General features: G+C 42.1%; 2 long non-coding RNA genes across 2 annotated transcripts; one reads left to right on the forward strand and one right to left on the reverse strand.

Annotated features, from left to right (window-relative positions):
- Window positions 1-1,136: 1,136 nt before the first annotated feature.
- LOC139828032 (uncharacterized) lies at window positions 1,137-7,228 on the reverse strand. The gene is made up of 3 exons (XR_011739200.1): window positions 7,170-7,228; window positions 6,425-6,674; window positions 1,137-5,893 (listed from the first exon to the last, which is right to left on the reverse strand). It is a non-coding gene; the product is annotated as an uncharacterized lncRNA (long non-coding RNA).
- A 535-nt stretch (window positions 7,229-7,763) lies between these two features.
- On the forward strand, window positions 7,764-11,325 carry LOC139828033 (uncharacterized). Its single transcript, XR_011739201.1, has 3 exons — window positions 7,764-7,936; window positions 8,473-8,664; window positions 10,415-11,325. It is a non-coding gene; the product is annotated as an uncharacterized lncRNA (long non-coding RNA).
- Window positions 11,326-11,929: the final 604 nt, after the last annotated feature.

Consider the following 11,929-nt stretch of genomic DNA (forward strand, 5'->3'; position numbering starts at 1 on the left):
CCATACTTAGGTAGTAGGAACTGAATCTTACCAGTCAGCAAAGCACCTGAAAATTGTCACCTGAAATACTCTCTTCTGCAACACCTTCTTGGCTCTCGCGAGTCCAGCAGATAATCAAGGCAGGTTAGAAATGGATGCTATCATGAAAGGCATGACATATTTAACTCCAAGTTTCCCTGTACCCTACAAATGTTCCCAGGTAACCTACAGATGTTTTTACCCCCTCAGAGAATGTTTCTCAGAGAAAAACCTCCTGAGACTGTGTGAGTTTTGCTGTCTGCTATATTCTAAAATGATCAATTAAAACACTAAGTTTGCATAAGGTAAAGATAATCTGATGCAAACCACCTGAAGGTCACACAGCCTGAATATAAGGTCACCAAGGGATCTCCAGGTTCATGTCATCAGGTGGAAGAATAACGATGGATGTGTTTTGACAATGTTTATGTTTAATTTAACAATTAACACTGGCCTCACCTATTGATCTTTAAGCAAACATTCGTTACGGTGCACAATGACATTGTAGTTAGCAACTTCGGATTGTATTAGTGGCAGTTTCAGCTGAGCTGCATTAAGAAATGCTAATTGCAACAGTCTTGAGGAAGGAAAACTGAAACAAAAGGATAGCCACATGTCTTTGATGAATGTCCCTTCTCTGGGCAGATGCCATTAACAGAGGCCTTAGAGGGTAAACAGCTCTTTCCTTTTTCCCACTTGGCTGATACATAGTTAAGTCTTATCTCATTGCCAGCTCTGAGTGAGATTGATCATTTTTTAATTTACCAAACGTGATTTAACCCACTTTCACATTGATGTGAACATTACCACCCTTCAGCTTTCATTATTTCAGTGTGGGAGAGTGAAAGTTTGCTGGGAGAGAGCACCGAGGACCCTGAACAAGCACTGTAAGAAACTCCAAGTACAGGTCAGGCAAACCCATAGGTGGAGCGGAGCTACAGTCAAGGCCCTGCTCTCTTATTGTCCGTGCTATCCGTACTCCAGGAGAGCTCAGAGGTGGAGGTTGGAGCCACTTGCTGCCTTCTTCTCCACATATGCATGTCCACCTCGTCCCTTGTCCCTACTCCAGAGTTCTTGTAGCTCTGCAGTGAATTGCAGCTCAAGCTCAGAAATAACCAAAATTTGACCATATCAACTGATATGAAGGAAGAAGAGGGGGAAATGCAGCCATGTCGTTTAATGGCAGCTGTGCTGTTGTAGATTGCTTTAAATGGGTCCTAGCACCACACCTGAGACACTGCATACCGCCAAAGCAAGAGGAGCTCCCTGGGTGGATTTCAGATGAAGGAGTTGGAGGCTTGGCAAAGGGCAGGAGAAATTAAAGTACAGAATTGAGACGATGCATCTGCTCCTGCACCAAGTCAGTGGTGTGGGTAAGAGAGAACCTGAGCCCACCCTTTAGTCTCAGTTCAGTGACTGTATCCTAAAAGTTTTAAACATTTTAAAAAGTGATGTGCATTGTATCTGCTCTGGACTCATGATGGCAAATGATTGAGTTAACATTTCTCAGCAGTTACTCCTCACCAGCTGAACCATACTGATGGCTTCTATGAAAGAGATGAGCTTGATAGGATTGCATTGGAGGGCTAGGAGGTAATGTAGTGGTTGGAAAGCAAGGTGACATGTGAGGTGAATCAAGGAAAGAAATTGGTATTTTGGATAGGGTAGAAGAGAAGGAGAGGAGTTAGAATGAAAAGGGAGTCAGGTAGGTGACATATAAAGTGATCAGAACAGAAATGGATATTTTAACAAGAGAGTGAGGAAAGGGCTGACTTGAAAATGTTCTCTGGAAGCTTCCTAACCTACTATTTTTGTAACCTTCTCCTGACCCTTTTTTTCCTTGTGTCCTCAATTATTTGGGGTAAGCATTGTCCCTATCTTTGTTAGCTCATCTATATGTGCATGCAACCTAACGACAGGGGTGAGCTACTTAATCCTAGTCTGTTAGTGTCATCCTGGATTAATTTACTCCCTGTTCAGCACTGACTGTCACTTGGGTGAGTGTCTCCTGCACCTTTTCTTTCCTTCTGCTCTTTTTCCTTCTCCTTTGGCCATGCCTTTGGCAAAGGGCCCCGTAGCTGAAATGCCCCCTGTGACATTCCTCCAGATTCCCCCATCCACGCTAAATACCGCAGACATGCCCGCTTTGTCTGCTACCTCCATCTTAATTCTTTATCTGCTTACACGGTTAGTGTCTCCCCCCCTCCCCATTACTGACCTTGTGGATTAATGTATAGTACGGGACTGTAAGCTTTCTTGAAGGCTGGGTGAATTGTGTCCTCAGCTCCCCATCTGTCGACATCGTCTCTTATTGGCTTCTGCACAGTGACACAAACACAGCTGAGACTTCATAGGAAGCAGATGAAAGAGCTGGGGGTTTTTTCCCTATTTTTCTTTTATAATTTTTGACAGGGAATTTCCAGTTTGGCAACTGGTTTCTACTAGTGTCTTCCTTGTGGGTGTCTTGTTTAATCAAGGGATTGCAAGGTCTGAATATTAATCAGCTCGATTTAAGGAAGTTGGAGACAGGAGATGTGTAATTGCTGTGATAATGTGGAAGCCTAAGTTTAGTCCACAGTGTCTAGTTTGTGTGGCTGAAATGTAAAGCCTAAATATTTTGGAACAGATGAGAGAACAGAAGATGAGACTATAGGATGAATAACTGGGAAAGAGCTTCATCTTCTGGGGATTTTAGTGTCTCTTCCAAAGTTATATTGGAGAAACCCTTTCCATAGTATCTGGGGAGCAAAGTCCTCCCTTGGTCAGATGCAATCCCCTGGTAACAAGGTACAGAAAACAGGGGACTACCAAAGATACTGGGGACCTCATCCTCTGACAAGAGAGTTGAAGCATCCCTTGGAAATACAATGTTAGTGGCAACCAAAAGAGCAGGTGTCCCCATGCGGGGTGTCTGTTTTGTTAGGGATGGTTTGTGCGATGTAGTGGTGGTTATTCACATCGGATGCGTGAGGCACTCTCTGGTGGCATGTGGGCTGAAATTGTTTTTCCTGAAGTCCCTGTTTCTCCACAGAGCACTGGATGGAGAGGTGTGGGAAGCTGGCTTCCCTCTTTTGTTTCCAGCATTAAAAGATGATGAAAACGGCTTGAAAATACATGTAGCATTTTCCTTTCCGTCAGCTTTGTAGCATGACTACCCTGTGCTTTGGTGCAAAGAATTACATGTTGCTCTTCTTGAATGTTTGCTTTTCCATTTCTCTCTGCTCATATGCTGGGATCTGCCTCCCCCTCCACAACACACACAATCTACAGCTCCCACATTGTGCATTTATTAATTCCGTAGCTGGGTTGTTCTCCACAGGAACATTTGTTGTGTTATTGGGGATTTTGCTGATTGAAATAGGCAGGTAGATGATTAACAATGATGACTTCATCTGTCTGAATGGGAATGGTAATGGAGTTCTCCAAGAGCCAGCCAGATTCAGGCAGGATATAAACCCACATGGCTCCATTTTGAAGTCCACAGAGTTAATGGTCACAGAGGAGACAGACACAGACTGTTCTTGGAGGCACAAGAGGCAACAGCCACAAATTGCATCATGGAAAATTCCAGTTAGGTATTAAGAAATAATTATCTGTGTGAGGATACGCTGGATCAGGAAGCTGTGGGATCTCCATGTGCATGTGGAAGCCAGTTGGCCATCCAGCTTTGAGACAAGTGTTTGATCCCCAACTGTCTTTTATTTAAGTTTAGACACAGCGGCAGAAAACAGTGGCTTTGTAATGGAGAAATGACCTCTCAATAGAGATAACTCCTCCTGCTCGTTGAAAAATAGAATTTCTGTCCCATGGGAAATTCTGGTATTTTCGTATTTGTTTTAATCTCAAATTGGAACACATAGTTCCTAAAAAGAGTTGATTTGCAAATGTCAGAGTGTTTCATGTTGACATTTTGAGCTAAAATGAAATATTTTTGCTTGAATCGGGTCATCATTTACTTCTGCCTGAACAGCCTCTTGCTTATATTAATAATAGCTGTAATTCTACATTTCCTGTGATCCCAGGGAAACCCACCACTGGCTAAACTGTATCTACCATAACGTGCCCTTATTTCTTCCAGCAGTTGAGTTACTTGGGGGAATCACGAGACTTCCAGCATGGAGTGTGCTGGCTCAAGCAGAACAAAACAAGAACCATCAGCTTTCTGACTGGAACATTTTTGGGAAACATTTTTTTCCCCATGTAGGCAATCTTGGTTTGTGTGAAATCTCATGTTTTGAAGGAAAAGCAGTTCAATTCCCCTTTTTTCTAAGGAAAAATGTTCAATGAATCCAACATGCAACTAATACGATCACGTAAGTATGTGTATATGTGAAGGTGCTTCTCTTCTTCTTTAAGTTCTGTTCTCATTTCTAGCATGTGAGCTCAGACTTTCCTCCGTTAGTTTCAGTGGAGCTAATCCAGTCACAGTGACCCAGCTAGGACTAAATTTGGCCCAAAGAAGAGATTTATTGTCTTTAATAATAACACAGAGATGGAGCCACAGCTGGTATGAACAAAGAAAATCAGCGGAATTTGGGTGACTTATACCTGCCAAGGATCAGCCCCAGAAATATTAATATCTAACTACCTGTAGTGTGTACGAATGTATTTATAGTCCATTTCCAGCATTGCTTTGGGCAGAAGACAGCACGTTTGCAGGCTTGCTTGCTCAGTCTGGCAGGAAGGGTTTTCCACCCTTTCTGCTCTGTTAGCAGCATCCATGGTAGATCTCTTCTCCTGTTCCTTTTCTCCCAGCCAAGGCTGTTTGTCTAAAGCCTCTGCAATATCCACCCGCAGATCTTCTGTTGTTTCCGTGCTCTAAACCGTGTGTTCTGCAAAGTCAGTGTGAACTGAACACAGGCATCTGAGGACATAATTTGGGCTTAAAATTTGTAGCACATTAGGAGCATGCTAATTGCCTAGGGTGACATCCAGCTGACAGCTGATTTGATGGTAACTATGTTCTCATTCCTGTTTAAAATTCTATCTCCTAAATAAATGAGTGATGGGATCGATAGCCTCGCTCTGTTAACAGGAGGGCTGTGGTGCACCACTGTGATTTTGACTTCACCGTTTTCTTTGACAACTAATTATGACAAAAATGACATACCAGGTGATCTTCGCTTGTTCCTGAGACACTTTTAACACCATCTCTTAGGCACTTTTCCCAGAACCAATGGCTTTTGTCATTTGCTCCTCTGGTTTCCTGTTCATTACCTTTGTTGACAAGCGCTCAGATGAATTCATCTAAGTTGCGTCCTCTCTGTTTCCTTGCCTGGCTGGGACGTTTCCTTCTGCATGCCAGGTTGGGCATTTAAAAATATAGCTCACTTGATTGCTTGCACAAATGTTTGCTGATGAAAGTATCTACACAGCGAGAAAATGTCAATCAACTTAATTGCATGTGCAAATTCCACTTTGCATGTGTAAATACAGGATCTGCGTGCGGTTTAAGTATCTGTACTGGGAAATTGGGCTTTGCTACTTTTTAAATACTTTCCTTGAGAATTCCCTTTAACTCCTGTGAGGTTTCTGAAATAGATGTTTCGCCTTGTGATGTTCAGGCCCCACAGAGATTTGAAACCTGTTAAAGAGGATCTGGTGGACTCTGCTGCAGCTTGGGCAGAAGGAAACACGTTGTGACCCTGAGTGGTTTTGACTCTCACTCCTGCATTTTAGCAATTTAAATTCAGCAGTACCTTAAATCCAAAGCTTGCCCAGCTTTGCCTTGGCAAGTGGGGGTGCACATTTCTATCCGTCAACACTGCAACGGATGAAATAACTGCCAGCAAAAATATTAAGATGAATTAAAGTCTTCTGTTCGTGTAGCAAGGATGAGCAGGGCTGGGTGTCAGATCCCTCGCACGGCCTAGGGCTGAGATGGACAGTTATGAAGGGTTAATGTCACATTTACATGACTGAGAAGAAACAACTACGGGAAATGCCCAGTTTACTCAGTAAAAAGTAAAAAGATGTGGATTGGGAGGCTCAGGGGATCAAAAGGCTCACAGATGACTTGAAGCTGTACATCCAGAAGAGAAAACATCTGTTTTACTGGCCTGCTAAATACCAGAGAACTTATATCTACATGGTCAAATTTCTGCACAGTTGGTTAACCTGGTCATCATAAAAGAAGTTCAGTGAATTTCTCTCTCCACAATCTTTGGATAAGGTTTTTTTACTTTGCCCCATCACTTTCCATGAGAATTTCTCTATTAAATTAAATCAGACCTGGCTCTGACAGTAGCCAGTGCCACTTGCCTCAGACTAAGGTGAAGCAAATCCTGCAATGGGAAGCTAAGGAATAATTTGCTATAGATAAAGTTACTTTGCTCAGAGTTTTATCTTTAAGCCACAAAGCAGAAGGGTCACTATCTGATCCCAGGCAACATGAATCTTTACTTACCACTCTGCAGGAGAATAAGGTCTCCTTGTTGTTCCTGGTCATGCTTTCCAAAATCCATCTTCCCTGCAGGACGGATGTACCTTGTCCCTAGATGGAGCTGTATTTCACCCGTGTGCCGGGTATAGGACCAGCGATGCCAGACCCTGTGTTTCATGGCTTATTATTGTCAGGAATATTGCTATTTGCTGCCTGTTGATCTCCCCAGTGCTCAGCTCTGCCTCTGCTTTCGCTTTTTCTAAGGATGCTTGTGCTTAAAAATAAGCAGAAAAGAAGAGCAAAATTATTGTGTAACCCCCAGTATAGGAATCTCATTAGGAACAGGCACATCATTTCAAAGAGCCTTGGGAGAGGTAGAGGTAAATTGTTGTACAAGTTACTTCGAAAATTGTCCTGCATTAAATAAAAAATAATGAAATAACAGTGAGGAGCTGGAAGAACAAGGATTATTCCCACAAAAAGCCACTTCTCCCAAACAGCAGGGCTGCATTAAACCAGTTGTGTACATAATATTTCATTAGAAATAATATCGTTACTAACAGATGTCCATTTTCAGCAGAGCAAATGTAGATGGGATTTTATTGTTTCTCGCTTCCACATAAATGGATCTTGAATGGTCGCAGCCCTGATTATGAAAAGCTGCAATTAAATGTTAAAGTAATAAAGCTCAGGTGAGCCATCTTCCCCAGAAACTTGTGTTTCTTCCAAAAAGCAGGCAAACACAAATGCCAAGTTTTTAAGTGCTAACCTGCTGCAATTTGGGAATTGTTTTCTAGGTTGTGTCTGCCTCCTTTCCAGATCCATGCAAACAAACCTGCAGATTAGTGTTCATGTGTGTGTGTGCAGGAGTAACCCAATTTCTGCCTTTCATACTTGGCCCAGATTAGAGGCCAAGCCCTGCAATGTGGTGGCGAAACATCCAAGCTACAGTGGGAGCTTAGTTTTTTCTGTATTTGATGTAACAGGTAGATAGAAATGTTTCCTCATGGGAACAGTTTTATGTGGTGCAGCTCTGTCATTTTATTTATTTACAGATAGCCACCGCCTTATTTTGATGCAAAACTCTGCCTGCCTCCCCCTGCCCCCCTTCCCCTCCCGCCTTCCCTAGAAGTGACATGATCAAAAGCTATTTCTTCTTCAGAGTGATTTCCAGTAACCTCTGGAGCAGTTTTTTTAATTAAATAAACCTCATCTTGTCTAGCTTTCTGGTCAGCATTTTGAACCCCCTGCAGATGGGTCTGAAGGATTAACAGCAAATCCTCCTCGACCCAGCTCAAGCAGATGGGCGGCATGTGTCTGATAAATACTAGGACAAGGTCTGCTTCCTCGTGTTTCCAACAGATAGACGGTATACCCTGTAAATTAAATTTAAAATGGTGGCCCTTTCAACCCTTAGAATAGCAGAGGAAAAGGAATACAAATGATATGAATTTCCTATTTCTAGCACATTGTCACCTCATGACCACTGAGTCAAACATCACCTGTTGGGCAAGTGGTACCTCCAGGGAAGGCTGGGTCAGTACAATGCTGAACTTACCCAGAGCACAATGTCTGTGTCTGCTGCATCTCCTCGCTGATGGCTTTTATTTGCATATCAGTTTGCAGAGCATCCTCTTTCCAACTGAATGTCTCTTTGACATTGACACCCATACAGCCCTTGCAATAGGAGGTTCCTGAGTGCACGGAGAACTAAGAACCTCTGCCACGTGCAACGGAGTTGTGCTCAGTTCCCTGAGCAGAAAACAGACCGTTTTCCCCAGATATTCACTTGCAAAGATTAGCAGCGCTGAACCACACTGCTGGGGTACAAGGGCAAGCCATGAAAATAGAAGAAGGTCTCCATCCTGGTCTCCTTTGCTTTATAGGTGTCCTCCAGGCCCATGGATTTACCAGTTCCTTAGCAGAGATACTTTGTAGAAATGAAAACAAACCCTATCTCTTTCCTTTGTGCTATATATATATATATATATTTCATTTGAGGAGGACAAGTATAGGCATTTTTCAGTGTTGTGCTTTATCTGTCATTCTCCTTGCTATTTTTTGCCCCCTAGGATGGTGATCACTCAGGAATTGCTCATGGACAGAAGGATTTTTTCCGCATTTGCACCGTGCACGGCCGCTGCCTGACAGCATTAGTGGAAACTGCCTTTCCCCAGTGACCTTGCTGCTAAGCTGGAGACTGCCGGTGACTGTCGCCTCCAATGACACTGCTCACAGGGTACTTGTCACAACAATTACCGCCGGTATGTCACTATATGGTCTTGCAAGAGCTTTTGGCTCCTGAGTCCGGATACCTGTGATATTTGGGGTAAAAAGTTTGGTGTTTAAGGGTCAGATTTTGAGATGTGACATACATGCTAGGGAAGTCTACGACTCCGCATCCCTGCAAACCAGGTGAGGAGGTGGTGGGAGCAATGCAGAAGTAGCAAATAAGGATGTTATTGAAGACTCATTTAAAACTGGAGATGGAAAAACTGGGTCTGAGGGTCCCGTTAGAGACATCGATACATAGTGGAGAGTGGGTTTTCCTTTTCTAAAACGTTGCTTTCACTTCCAGGTAATTTAGGCTATGATTTAAGGATGAAAAAAAATAACTAAACCAGTTTGACAGTAACAAGCAAGCCAGCCAGCCTTTCCTCCCAGGACACTCAAGTAGCTGCAGGGTCATATCTTCTGCAGAGCCCTTTGTAGATAAGGTGTTGGGGGATGGATGCTCTCTTGGAAGGGTGATAGCAATGGAAAAACGGGAGGAATTAAAATGAGGAGTTTAGAATGACATAAAGCTGGTGGACTAAACATTCAGCTGTTGCAAACCAGCTTACTCTTGGCTGTGGGTGGACTTACATCATGTTACACAGCTAAAAATCTGGTCCACAAAGTCAGGAGCAGTAGAACAGAAGGGAAGTATCCAGCCTATCTTCTTGTCCCTGGGCAAGTTTTAATTGTCTCTGGATGTTGTTTCTGTTAGTTCTCATTTTTAATTATCTAAACGACACTTTTCACGTTTTCCTTCAGCAAGATCATTGTGGGCATAAAAAGCCACATTTCCTCATGCGTTACTCATCCCTCAGGATTGTAAAGTGCCAGGGTAGAAGAAGCAATTTATTTTATGATATATGCCCACATCAGCTCACTTTTAATTCTTGTGATGGGAAACATTTAAACTTCCTAATGATGGCTTGGACATTTGAGTGAGAAACCAACCTGTTCACTGACTTATGTTTCCGAATAATCTCAACAGTTTAGAAAATGAGTCAGCATTTTGCTTAGCTTGCCCAAAATATGTTAATTTTCATCACTTTAGCTGTCCTTTTAATCTTATCTGCTTACACAGGTATGATATTTGGGTTAGATAGCTCCCTGCCTTTTCATAGCCTAGCACAAGGAAGCTAAGATAAGTGGAAGTTAGAAGGTTTATTGTCTGATAATGCAGTGTCCCTGACAGCACATACCTGTCTACTCATGGAATGCTTCTTCGTTTGCCTGTGGGACATAAGAATATACATTGAGCCAGAAGTCACATTTAACTGCGCTGTCACAGAGCAAAGCGGGGCTCAACTGTGGCTTTTAAAAAGCACAGGTCTGGTCTATTGGAGAACTGCTCAAAGAAAGCTTCTTATTTTTTGTGATGAATGGAAAACTTGATGTTGAAAGTTGAAAGATATTTTCTCGTAGCTGAGAATGTAGCAGTTGAACAATTTGCGCTGAAGTCATGTATTTGTTTTCTTTTTTTATTATTTTTTTTTTCTTTTTTTCCATCAGGGTTGCAATTTAAATTTTTTTTCAAGATGGATTTTTCTGGGTTTTGTTAAAAATATTGAATAACAAAAATGTGGAGATTTTCAGCTTTTAAGGTTAACAACTCGTTTTCTTTTTCATGCAAAACATTTCTATCAACATATTTCTACCGAGTTTAAAGAAGGTCAAAAATTACTGACACAGGAAAAAGTAGAGAAAATTTTACCCAAACCATTTTATTTTGTTTCTTCAAAGGTGCCAAAACCCAGATGTCTCTCTCAACTTGTCTTTTCAAGCAAGTTCCTGCAAGACGTGTTTCAAACTGCTTGTCTGTACCATTCACACAGCTCTTCTCCAGTGCCTGCTCTGATTTTTTGGGTGAAAAGATGACCAAACCTACTCTTCCTCCAACCAAACCATGGGGTTTGCAGGAGATACTTCACCACCAGCCCAGCCACACGGCTCTTCCAACCGACGGACCCCACAGAATGGATAAACCTTGAGAACAATTAGGAAGAGGGGTGGTTTATTCTCCTCTTTCAAGTGGGACAGTGAAGCTTTTGAAGCAAACTGAGGTGGTTATTTTATTGTTGTTTCTTTTTTCCCAGGGATTCCCCAAGTGCATGGCTGTCAAAGATTTTAATATACTGCAGGCACAGCAGCTAATTCTCAAATCTCTTGCAGAAGGATTTTACAGAGGGAAGCTAGGATGCAAATCCTTTTGAAGGCTTTTTCCATTTTGAAACCTATAAATAGGAAAGTAGGGCAAAATGACTTTGACAAGTTTAGACCTCACCTTCTTTAATTACTCTCTTTGGATCAACAACTTGACTGCAAATGCTTATCTCCTCCAACATTATGCACAGGTTTGGAGTTTATATTTTAAGAGCAGTGCAGGACAATTCTGTATAATATTTTTAATACGTCTGGCCTCCAGAAATTTCCATATTCCCGTCAATCTTTAAATTTATAATTGATATAAATGGTGAGCAGGGCTGATTGCCTGAATTGTCCTTTCAGTATAAAAAGTCTGTCCATTTACTCTTCTTTAAGAATCATAAATTTTCTTCTTAACTCTGTTTTTGCAGTTCTTCTCCCTTTTTTTATAAATATGTAAATTTAAATTGATAGTGTCTTACTATTTGTAATAATAATAATAGTTAATATAAACCACTGATACAATAAATTATTAATAAATTAGTTATAAGAATGTCATTTCTATAAATGTTTAAAACAAAGAACGTCTGGTTGCTCTTCCATAATGTATAATGTTTTAGTAAAGAAAATAAGTATTGCATGCACACAGGGTAAAGAGGAAGGTGGTTTGGATAATTTTACCTGGAGCACATATGAAAAGTAGCACAAGTATATTAAGTACTGTACTTGATTGTCATACAAACATCTGCGAAAAGACCTGAGCCTTGGATGTGGTAAGGTGCTCTGCACTTCTCTGTAGTATGAAAGGCTGTAAGACATGTTAATTTAGTATGGAAAACAGTGCAGCAGAAAGGGACCTGGGGGTCCTGGGGACAGCAGGGTGACCATGAGCCAGCACTGGGCTCTTGTGGCCAGGAAGCCAATGGTACCTGGGGTGGGTTAGAAGGGGGTGGTCAGTAGGTCAGAGAGGTTCTCCTGCCCCTCTGCTCTGCCCTGGGGAGACCACACCTGGAATCTTGTGTCCAGTTGTGGCCCCTCAGCTCCAGAAGGACAGGGAACTGCTGGAGAGAGTCCAGCGCAGCCACCAAGATGCTGAAGGGAGCGGAGCATCTC

Source organism: Patagioenas fasciata, chromosome 5, assembly GCF_037038585.1.
Source record: "Patagioenas fasciata isolate bPatFas1 chromosome 5, bPatFas1.hap1, whole genome shotgun sequence".
In the NCBI taxonomy this organism is placed as follows: Eukaryota; Metazoa; Chordata; class Aves; order Columbiformes; family Columbidae; genus Patagioenas; species Patagioenas fasciata.